The sequence below is a fragment of the Mesoplodon bidens genome (genome assembly GCF_964165515.1).
Source record: "Mesoplodon bidens genome assembly, chromosome: 7".
In the NCBI taxonomy this organism is placed as follows: Eukaryota; Metazoa; Chordata; class Mammalia; order Artiodactyla; family Ziphiidae; genus Mesoplodon; species Mesoplodon bidens.
In genome coordinates, this window is record NC_138164.1 from 49,548,646 (window position 1) to 49,559,787 (window position 11,142).

Here is an 11,142-nt window from a genome sequence, read left to right on the forward strand (position 1 = left end):
GTCTTCCTTCTTTTCACCTCCAGTGCAGTCTATTTCTCCTGTCTTCTATAGTACTAGGTCTCATCTAATGATGATACCATCACAGAGTTTACACTGACTGACCACATATCCTAGACTAATGATGTATATATTAGGCAACAATAAGATTTATTGTTGCCTATGGTCTGAAATGTTTGTGTCCATACACAATACCAATGTGATGATATTAGTAGGTGGGCCTTTGGGAGATACTTAAGCTATGAGATTGGAGCCCTCATAAATGGAGTTAGTGCCTTATAAAGAGGCTCCAGAGAGATCCCTATCCTCTTCCACCATGTGAGGATACAGCAACAAGACAACCATATATTTAACCAGGAAGTGAACCCCCACTTGACCATGCTGGCACCTTGATCTTGGACTCCCAGAATCCAGGAATGTGAGAAATAAATTTCTGTTGATTATTAGCTAACCAGTCTGTGGTATTTTGTTACAGAAGCCCAAATGGACTAAGACACTGTCCATACTGGTATCCTTCTGAGAGTGAAAGGGGGTGGTATTAATAGCTCCACTGGGGCACTAAGCATGAGCCAAGGTCACCCAACTGGTTTTGCGGTAGAGCCTTTGGAAGGTGATTAGCTCGTGAGGGTGGAGCTCTCACGAATGGGATTAGTGCCCTTATAAAAGAGACCTTAGAGAGCTCCTTTGCTCCTCTGCCATGACAGAAGACAGACATCTATGTATGAACCAGCAAGTGGGCTCTCACCAGACACCAAACCTGCCAGTACCTTGATCTTGGATTTCCCAGCCTCCAAAATGGTAAGAAATAAATTTTTGTTGTTTAAAAGCCAACATGGTAGTCTGTTGCAGCAGCCTGAACAGACAAAGACATAAGTGTATCTTTAATTTTTTGACCACTAGATGTCAACTATTCCTGGAATTCTAGACCACGGTTTCAATAAGATTCAGACATCCTCAGCAACACATTCCTACACATATAGCCAGATTTGTGAACATTCATCTTGCTCATTGAGCTCATATTATTTATGCTCACTGATTTAACATAATCCATGTTTTACAATTGTTTTGGCAACAATTACAAAGGTTTATATAACAAAGGTCTATATAATAGTCCCAAATAAGGATTCCTTCACTGCCCCTCAAGCTGCCTGATGTTCCAAGATAAGGCCTTTGGTCAGGATGTTGTCAAAATGACAAGTAACAGCCTAGGGTCAGGCCATTAGATAGTTCCTATGAGAACACCATTCAGATTGGACCTTACGTGAAGAGGGAGGCAGCAGGAGGGAGAAGATCCAAAAAGGATGATCCTGAGGTCATCCTTGCCTGAAATCCACATCAGTAAACTCTAATCTAACCATAATCGATCAGGAGAGGATCCTTGGTCAGATCATTTTTTTAATTTCAAAAAAGATTGATTTCCATTCTGTAAATACCTCCAGTTCACTTAAATTAAGGAGCATTCCTTCTTTGGCATTCTTCCCTGGCTACATTAGCAAAGGGGAACTTGATCCATGACTCAAGCAGTCTAACAGCACTGATGAGATGCCTCCTCCCCCATCCTCACCTCCCCTTGGGGGATAGTAAGGAGGGGTGGTCTCAAGAATCACTAAAAGTCTCTCAGAACATAAAGCTTTCCTTGTAATCATATGTATGTTCCCTAAGTGCTCAGAAAAGAGAAACAGCTCCCTACATTTGCTCTTACAGTGACAGAAAACAATCAATAATGTTTGTCTATGGATTTGATCACAACGAGGATGTTTTGTGGAAGATGAACTGAAAGATTTCACTGTTTCATGGCAAGGATCCCATCTTCAGTATGCAGGGTGGAATGGGTGTCTGGAGAAATGTGAATACCCTGTCTAGGGCTCTGACATTTCTGTGTGCAGAATGGTAACACTTACAATAGAGAAGAGTGCAGCAGTGAGAGCCTCTTTCTTGCCCTTTGAAAACCGTCCCTCCAAGACTCATCCTGAGGAGCAGCATCAGGTGAGAGTGTCTCCTGGGCTCCTTGCCAGTTCTTGGATGGTTGTGGCTCTGGCCTGGGACTTGGTGCTTGCCTCCACAGAGCTCCTGCAGTGCAGAGTGATACAACCAGCACAGATGTGCCGCCTTTGCACAAACCATTATGTGCACTCAGAGTTGTGTTTCACCACAATGGAGGATAGTAAGAGCCTGAGGTGGGACAACCTAGTTGATCATCTCAATTACAAAATTACATATGAGAACATAACACATTCCTGAGTAGTGATAAATAGAAAGTGAGGGTTTTGTTCTCTACTGGATAGTCATAACCATAAGGTACCAGAAGGCCAAAGGTAAAGTTGGTAAAGGATCATTTATGTGTTAAGATCTGAAAAGCCCTTCCAGCACTAAGAGAAAAAATACTTTCTCTCACTGGTAGATGAAGTTCCATTATTAGAGATCCATTCCTTTGGTTTAAGCCTTAACTGTGACAGGCTGAGAATATTCACAGCACTTGGCTACTATAATGAAAATGGTTTCATTACACTAAGGATTCTTCCAACTCTCCCAGTCAGCTGGAAAACAAAAACACCACCCATACTTCTTTTGCATTGCCTTTGTTCCTTTGTCAAAGATCAGTTGACTATATTATGGGGGGTCTATTTCCAGGCTCTCTATTCTGTTCCATTGATCTATTTGTCTATTCTTTCACCAATACCACACTGTCTTAATACTGTAGCTTTATAGTAAGTCTTAAAGTCAAGCAGCATCAATCCTTCAACTTTGTACTTCTCCCTCAAGATTGCATTGACTATTCTGGTTCTTTTGCTTCTCCTAATAAACTGTAGAATCAGGGACTTCCCTAGTGGTCCAGTGGTTAAGACTGTACTTCCACTGCCGGAGGCATGGGTTTGATCCCTGGTCAGAGAACTAAGACCCCGCATGCCGCGTGGCACAGCCAAAAATAAATAAACTGTAGAATCAGTTTGTCAACTTTCATAAAATAACTTGCTGGGATTTAATTGGGACTGCATTGAATCTGTAGATCAACTAAGTTGGGAAGAGCTGACATCTTGACAATATTGAGTCTTCCTCTCAATGAACATGGAATATTTCTCCATTTATTAGCTATTATTTGATTTCTTTTATTAGTTTTGTAGTTCTCCTCATACAGATCTTGTACATATTCTGTTAGCTTTATACCTATTTCATTCTGGGTGGTGCTAATGTAACCAGTATTATGTTTTTAATTTCAAATCCCACTTGTCCATTGTTGGTATATAGGAAAATAATTGACTTCTGTATGTTAACTTTGTATTTTGCAACCTTGTTATAATCACTTATTAGCTCCAGGAGGAGTTTTTTTTTTTGTTTCTTTTGGGTGTTTTTTGTTTTGTCTTTCTTTCCAACCTGTATACCTTTTATCTCCTTTTCTTACCTTATTACACTAGCAAGGACTTCCAGTATGACTCTGAAAAGGAGTAGTAAAATGGGGCATCGTTGTACCTGATCTTAGTGGGAAAGCTTCGGGTTTCTCACCATTAAGTATAAAGCTACTGCAGGGTTTTTGTAGTCTTTACAAGTTGAGGAAGTTTCCCTCTATTGCTAGTTTTCTGAGTTTTTATCATAAATGGATGTTGGATTTTGTCAAATGCCTTTTCTGCATCTATTGATACTATCACGTGATTTTTCTTTTTTAGTCTGTTAGTGTGATGGGTTACATTGATTTTTCCCACACTTCCTTAAAGGCAGTGTCTGAATGCAAATTTTTTCCATTTAGATGTCTCATGTGAGAATTGGAAGGCAGAGTCAGAGAGTTCTATCTTCCTGCTCTTCTGTTTTCTGCTGGCAAGCAGTCAAGAAGCCAGGGGTTCGACAGCAGCATCCCTGGGCACAGAATGTCACTGGTGTTGAAAGGTAGTTGTGGCAGCACCAGGGGCAGCATCCTGATCCCTGGATCACAGGCTCCATGGGATTTTTTTCATGTCTACAGTTCAAGTGTGTGGACTTCTCAGTCTCCACCTTTTGGTTATGGTAACTGTAGCATCTTCCAGAACTATACACATTATTTTTTAATATCTAGTTCCTGTATGCAATGCCTTTCTGCTTAAAATCCCTAGAGTAGTTTCTGTGTACTTCTAAAACTGACCAGGGACCATCACAGATGTGGATAAGCATGCTTACTGAAGAGAATGGATGAAGCAGTGTGAGGGAATAAAATTCCTCATGAGGGCATGAGCTGTAAAACATAGGGAGAAAACAAGGCACCAGCCCCATTTTATATTTGACTGAAAGGTGGCTTCCTTGAAGACTGCTTCTTCCAGAAGCACTTACCAGCAGCTCAGCCTGGTGTTCCTCTCAAAATTAAAATACAAGAAGCATTATCAATGTCTCCCAACTAATCTCCAAGTAAATCTCATTGTCATCACACAATGTCCTTCATTTGTTCTTTGTTCTTCTATACCCACCTCCTTCACCCCTCCCACCCCCATTTTAATAAAATAAAATAATAAGACTGGAAGGTGCCTCACAGCCATTTTAGTTTATTTACTACTTTCTAGACTTATAAAGAGGCCAAATCAGTAGAATGACTTTCCTAATATAAGCTATACATGATCTAATGACCACCTATGTTCCAACATTATCCCACACCTAGTAGGACTGTAGAGAAGTAAAATAAATACCAGAGGGTTACTCTAGACATTTCATGCTTCAGAGTCTCTGTCCACTTCTGTCTAGGTCTTTTCATCACACAATTTGCGTTACTCCGTGATTCATCCCAGGATCCTTCCACAGGTAACACCGCATGGTCCCAGTCCGGGGACTCTCTGCTCCACTGTCCCCACACTGAGGCGGGTTCCAGTCTCTCTGTCTCCTGTGGCACACGTGCTTAGGTCAATTTCGGGATGCTGGAGCTCCCCAGGCACCACCCACAGAGCAGGACGCAGGAATGGTTTTGTGCGGACAGTGAGCTCACGGATCACATCCCTCACCCAAGGGTCTGTGGGAAATGGGTTCGGAACCTGGGCCAGCACAAGCGTATGGCAAATAGGTGCAGTGACTGAGGGGCAGGTAACCGTTAAACGCAAGCCCCAGTGGCAGGTTCTGGGAGCTTTTTCCCCCCATTTAAGTCCTGGGTTCCAAATTAAGACTCTGCCAGCTTGCTTCTCACAGGGTACTCTTTGCCTCAGTGTGAAGCAGCTGAGAAGTAGAATTTGGTTCTTCAGTTTCTCAGGGATTCCAACCACAGAGATACGTCCTCCCAACCCACCTCCCCCAACCAGGTATGAGCAAAAGCCCGACACCAGGAGGACAGCTCTGAGTTGCACAATGGGAAAAGCTGTGGTGACAGGTACTCAGAGTCTGTTCTCCAGGAGTCCTGGCCAACACGTTGTATGTGAGAATGTGTGGAGTGACAGGGAGGGGGCTACGGACTGAGACCTCCTCACCCAGTTGTCCCACTAGGTTTCTTTGCTAAGCCAAGCATGCTACAGGCTTACTGGATCTTCCAGCAGTCCACTTGGCTGAGAAGGAAATGATGGTGAAGGGAAGTGACATGTCCAGCCTGAAGTCAGGACGCCAGGGAGTTAGAGTCAGAGACAGGATCAGAGCCTGGGTCTGTGGGCTCACAGAACTTGAACTGCTGCAAGTGGTGATGTCAATTTTTCCCTTGCAGAAAGGTGCCATGGGCTTCTGGAAGTTCCCCCTGTTCCTGGTCCTCAGCATTCTGGTCCTGAACCAGGCAGGTATGCTCTAGGCAGCGCCATTCAGGTGAGACAGCCCTGACAGGAGCACTCTCACCTCTCATGGCCCCTGGAATCATACAATTCTGTGTTCTCAGTTGTGCTTGTGCTGAATCTTTAGCAACTGGCTCCTGGTGGGTGGAGGTGTGGGGATGGGTGGTGGTAATGTATAAATGTACACTTACATAAGTTTATCATAAAAGATGTGTAGCACACAGTTTACAAACAGACATAAGATATACAGTACTAGTTATTATAAATTTCATATAACTCATTGAACCTCACAACATACTTTTGTTGCTTTTTATCAAACACTTTTATCCTTAGCAAAGCTATTTACTAACTTAACCATAATTTGATAAATGGATTTCATCCTAGTCTGCTAACTACTTGGCCAATAAATTTGTTATTCAATCTGATATGTGATCTATTCATCTAATGTTTCATCCTCATTCAAATTATATTTATTAAACTGAAACCATTTACAGATTCAAATTATTATCATTTAATTTTTTTTTATTTATTAATGGCTGTGTTGGGTCTTCTTTTCTGTGCGAGGGCTTTTCTCTAGTTGCGGCTAGCGGGGGCCATTCTTCATCGCGGTGCGCGGGCCTTTCACCGTCGCGGCCTCTCCCGTTGTGGAGCACAGGCTCCAGACGCGCAGGCTCAGTAGCCGTGGCCTACGGGCCCAGTCGCTCCGCGGCATGTGGGATCTTCCCAAACCAGGGCTCGAACCCGTGGCCCCTGCATTGGCAGGCAGATTCTCAACCACCGCGCCACCAGGGAAGCCCTCATTTAATTTTTAATAATGGCTGCATTTAACACTAAGCTCAAAAAATTCCTGAAAATCTAATCATCAGTTGCCAGCAAACCATTTCTTTGAGGTCACACCAGAGCCTAACTCCTGGTGAAGCAGCATTTTTGGATAGACAATGGCCTCATTTCTTCCGTTGGCAGTTAGGGCAGCCACATCCTCAGGGGACGATGCAGAAACCAGGAAACCTGGCTGCTTATCCTGGGGGTGGGGGTAGGCAGGGACTCAGAGCCAGGATTGGGCTTGCTTCCCTTCCCTAGGTGCGCCTTGGAGAATGGCTTTGATCCCACTACACTCACCAATAAGGAAATGCGCCTCCTACTGGCTGCAATGATGAACGATTATGTGCAGATGAAGGCCCGTGAGCTGAAGCAAGAGACAGGAGGGCTTCAGGTAAGGCTCTGCCCTCTGCTCAGCACTTACCCTCTCCCCTGGCTTACCAGGAACATGTATCCTGACAGGTAGGAGAGAACATAGCTGGATAGGCAGCCAGCAAGCAGTCACTGTTCACCTTGGCCTGGGGCCCACCTCTTCTACAGGCTCCACTGAAGACAGAGGTCATGTGAAGGAACTATGGTTGCACCACATGTACAAAGATCCCTTTCTAAAAGCAGTGGGGCAAGCTGTGGAATCCCTCACTCTGGAAATTGTCTGGCAGTACTGAGGATACCTCCCAGCACTGGAGGAGTTTAGCCTCGTAAAGCCAGGGAATGAATCCCATGTATCTCAGGGGATCTTAGAAATCTAGCCCCTCCTTGTTAACCTGCACATGATATTCTTTCACACCTGCAAGGCATCTTCATTGCACATTTGCAAGGTGAAGCCAGACCCCTTACAAAGGATGTTGTCAGATAGCACAGTGTCTGAGGTAGGTCCAGGGCCTTTAGATGTGTAGAATCTGTGGAGATGTGCATGTTCTCACTGGACCAGACACCCTTCCCCAGCCCCACCTCCCTGTGCACCCTGAGCTTGGAGCTCACACCAGCTCCTGACCTGGCCATACCTGGGCAGAGGCATGTGCTGCACCTCTATCTGCCCTAGGAACCTCTTTGCAGAGCAAGAAGGACTGAGCAGCATGTGGAATGCCAGAAAAGGTCACCCCTTCCCCCCACAGCCCTTCCCCACACTGCCCTGGCTCAGTGAACCTCTGTTCTCCTAATGGAGGATGCGTGAGCCACCCCCATTCCTGCCCCTCTGCTTTTGCTCCAGGTGCCCTCTCCCTATTCTAACCTTCTGCATGACTGCCTGCAGGAACAGCCCTGGTGCATGGTATTGTCTAGCCTGACTTTTCCCTGTAGCCTGGACAGGTGCAGAACTAAGCAGTGCAATAATCTGAGTACCTGCATCCTGGGCACATACACATAGGACCTCAACAAGTTTTACACATTCCCCTTAACTAAAACTGGGGTCAGAATGCCTGGCAAGAAATGGGTCATGGCCAGAGTATTGGAGAAAGACCATGACCCCTCATGTTGGCATGCCTCAAGGTGCCTACTCAACTCCTTCCTCTCCTTTCTAATTCCTTTGTTCCTGTAACTTGATGCATGTGGTCTTCTCTGGCTGCTCTTTGGGCTAGTTATCAGTGGCATTCTTTGTGGCAGTGGATGTCTGGAACATCAGATGGGAGGAGGGAGAGCAGGCCAGAGAGAATCATTCAGGAAGAGATCAGGAGAGAGAGGGCAGCCCTGTGAGTACCTGTGGATTTCATAGCAGAGCTTCTCAGTCCTGCTTCTGAACATGCCTTTCATTGGGGGAATAATAGTATATTTCTAAAAACCCCTGAGCTGTGGTGGTTATTGCTCTGGCCACATCCCACACTTCATGGATACAGGGACCTGTCTGGCAAGTAGCTTTAGCCCCGGGTAGCTGGAGTCAGGGCATAGTGGGTGGTCCCTGTGAACAACCTCAGGTAGCGAAAACAGGAGCACTAAGCACCTCTGAGACTTGATGCTACAAACTCGCTTCCTCTTCCAGGAGGACAGGGGAATTTTCCTTTTCCTAAGGAGTACTCAGTACCTTGTGAATGGGATGCATCTTCAAGACAATCTTTAAGAATGAGGTTGGATGTGGCACCATAATCTCTCTAGTCGCCTAAGCCTTGGTTAAGCTTTCATTTACTTGTACAGAAAAGACTGGCTGCTATATTTCTGTGTTCCATGGCTTGTTGCCCAGAGCACATTTGGGTTTTCTGACACCCTTGGAAATGTCTATGGGGAGTGATTGTGGCATTTTCCCTAATGCCCTATGATTGTCTGTGGTGATTTTGTGTTTAGGAAAAATATTTAAAGTTCATTGGTGCCTCTCAGAGCAGTAATTTTACCATGTTGGTCCCATGGGGTAGCACCTGCCCTCAGCCTCTCACTGACAGGCCTTTTCTTTTTCTCTATCCTGCAAATCAGCATCACTGCCCAGAAGAGATCCTGTAACACTGCGATCTGTGTGACCCATAAGATGGCGGGCTGGCTGAGCAGGTCTGAGTGTGGTTAAGAACAACTTCATACCCACCAACATGGGCTCCAAAGCCTTTGGCTGGCGCCGCAGTGACCTTCAGGCCTGAGCAGTGAAATGACTCCAGGAAGAAGACAACCGCCCTAGTACCTCAGACGGCAGGGCAGATGGCTGGGTATTGCAGGAGTGCAGGCCACAGTCTGACCCTCCCTGGTCCTATATTGTAAAAAAAATCCACAGTGAAGGTGCCAACCACAGTGTCTGGAGAAAGAACAGAGTCCCAATAGCTAGAACACCTAGAATTTGGATTCATTTCTGCTTTTTTTCAGTGCCTCCAAGTGACTCTGAGATCATCGTTCATCATAGGAAATATAGATCCTATTCATTTAAAACACTGTTCCCTACAGTTATAATTGTGATTATTCTAGTTTTTTAGTTTGAAAGGTAAAGACCCTACCCTTTGGGAGTATTCCCTACAATGTCATGTACATCTGGATTCAGAGCACAGACTTGGGTTCAAATACTGTGTTTGTCCTCTACTAACTATATGACCAGAGACCTGACCCTCTCTGACCCTGTTTCCCCATATAACTTGAAAGCAACAATAAGTACCTACCTGTATCATTAATATAAAAAGTGATTGAGATAATACATGACAAGAGCCTCACTGTTAATAAGTAATAATATTCTAGTTCTTGCTTTTTTTTTTCTCCTAGGTCACCAGGGAGCTGAACTCCATTTCTTTTAATTTGCAACGAAAGCAACTTATTGAAAAGAAATAGCATGGAAGACACACATATATGCATGTCTCTTGATACTGAAAACACTCTTTTTTGCTTGAAATAAACTAAAGATAAATGCAGAATAAAATCATTGTAATTACCCAATGTGCATCTTTTTTATAGTTGATTCTGTATTCTATAAATATGATGCATGTCTCACTGGCTTATCTGGCAGCAAATCTGGGCCCTGTCAGCCAACCTGTTGGCTGCTCTGCTAAACCTCAGGGGTACATGAAATCGCTGCCTTGTGGGTGCCTGGGGATTCCTAGTAATGCTGAGCCTCAATAGAACTCTCTCTTTAAAGAAATGTTCTCATTTGTGCACTTCATCAAGATAAAAAATATATTTTCGATACAGTTAAAAGGAGTCCCTGCTGTTATCTATGTTGTTTTTCCCATGAGAACCTCAGAGACCTGTGACACTTTGTTGACCAGGCTGGCTCAAATGAGGCAATGATACCATGTTTGGGGTGGGTCCTCAGTATCCTGTATCCTCAGTGTCTAGTGAAACACCTTTACTGGAATTAGAACCCTGTGCATCTCAAAGAGACATTCACATTTATTTTCAGAGAGTGCCCTGGTCCCCAGCCCCAGAAGTTATCTGTTCTCTTCTCCTTGACTCAGGTTTGCCCTTACCCATCCCTGCCTTTCCTCCCAACAGTACCCTTCATACATCCCATAGCCTGCAAAGCCTGTTAGGACAACGGCTCACAGTTTGAAAGGGGATCACACACTGGCAGACCTGGAAAGATCATCAGATGCCATCTAATCCAACTTTTTACTCTCTGATGTGCAGAGAAGAAAAGTGTATTGCTCAGGTCCTGCAGTAAGTTTAACAGAGACATTCCTATATTTAACAAATAATCATTGAGTATCTGCTATATGCTTGACCTTATTTGAGCTCCAGGACTAGAGCAATGAACAGAACAGACAAAACCCCCTGCATTCATGGAGCTTATATTCTAACTGGGGGAGACTGAGGTGATACATGCTATAGAATTGGAGATGGTCGGTATTGGAAGGAATCTGGGATGTCATAGGGTCTAAAGGCTTATTAGATACAGAAATTTCCCAGCTTCAACATCCCTGGCATTTGATGGAAATGCCGGTGACAAACTGCTGACTGTAACTTCCAAGGTGACTCAGCAGCAAGTTTCACTGGTGGGCAGTCAGTTAAGAGGGGTTTTTTAATTAGAAAAGTCACCTACTACCTACTGATTCTAGTTATTTCCTCAGAAACACACAGAATTATGACCCTTGCTCCCATTCATTCTTTACTCATCACAGTAGTACATAAAGCAGATCAGACCATGTCTCCCTTAAGTACAGAATACTCCATTGAGTCCCCATCTCACAGAGTAAACACTTGGGGCACTGCAGTGGCTTCATAATAAACT

The 11,142-nt window shown here is 44.4% G+C and overlaps 1 pseudogene across 1 annotated transcript; it reads left to right on the forward strand.

The window, feature by feature from the left end:
• Positions 1 to 1,743: 1,743 nt before the first annotated feature.
• LOC308620936 (calcitonin receptor-stimulating peptide 3-like) lies at positions 1,744 to 9,073 on the forward strand (annotated as a pseudogene). The gene is made up of 4 exons: positions 1,744 to 1,983; positions 5,636 to 5,730; positions 6,777 to 6,909; positions 8,916 to 9,073. The product of its transcript is annotated as a calcitonin receptor-stimulating peptide 3-like (transcript).
• The last annotated feature ends 2,069 nt before the right edge of the window (positions 9,074 to 11,142 follow it).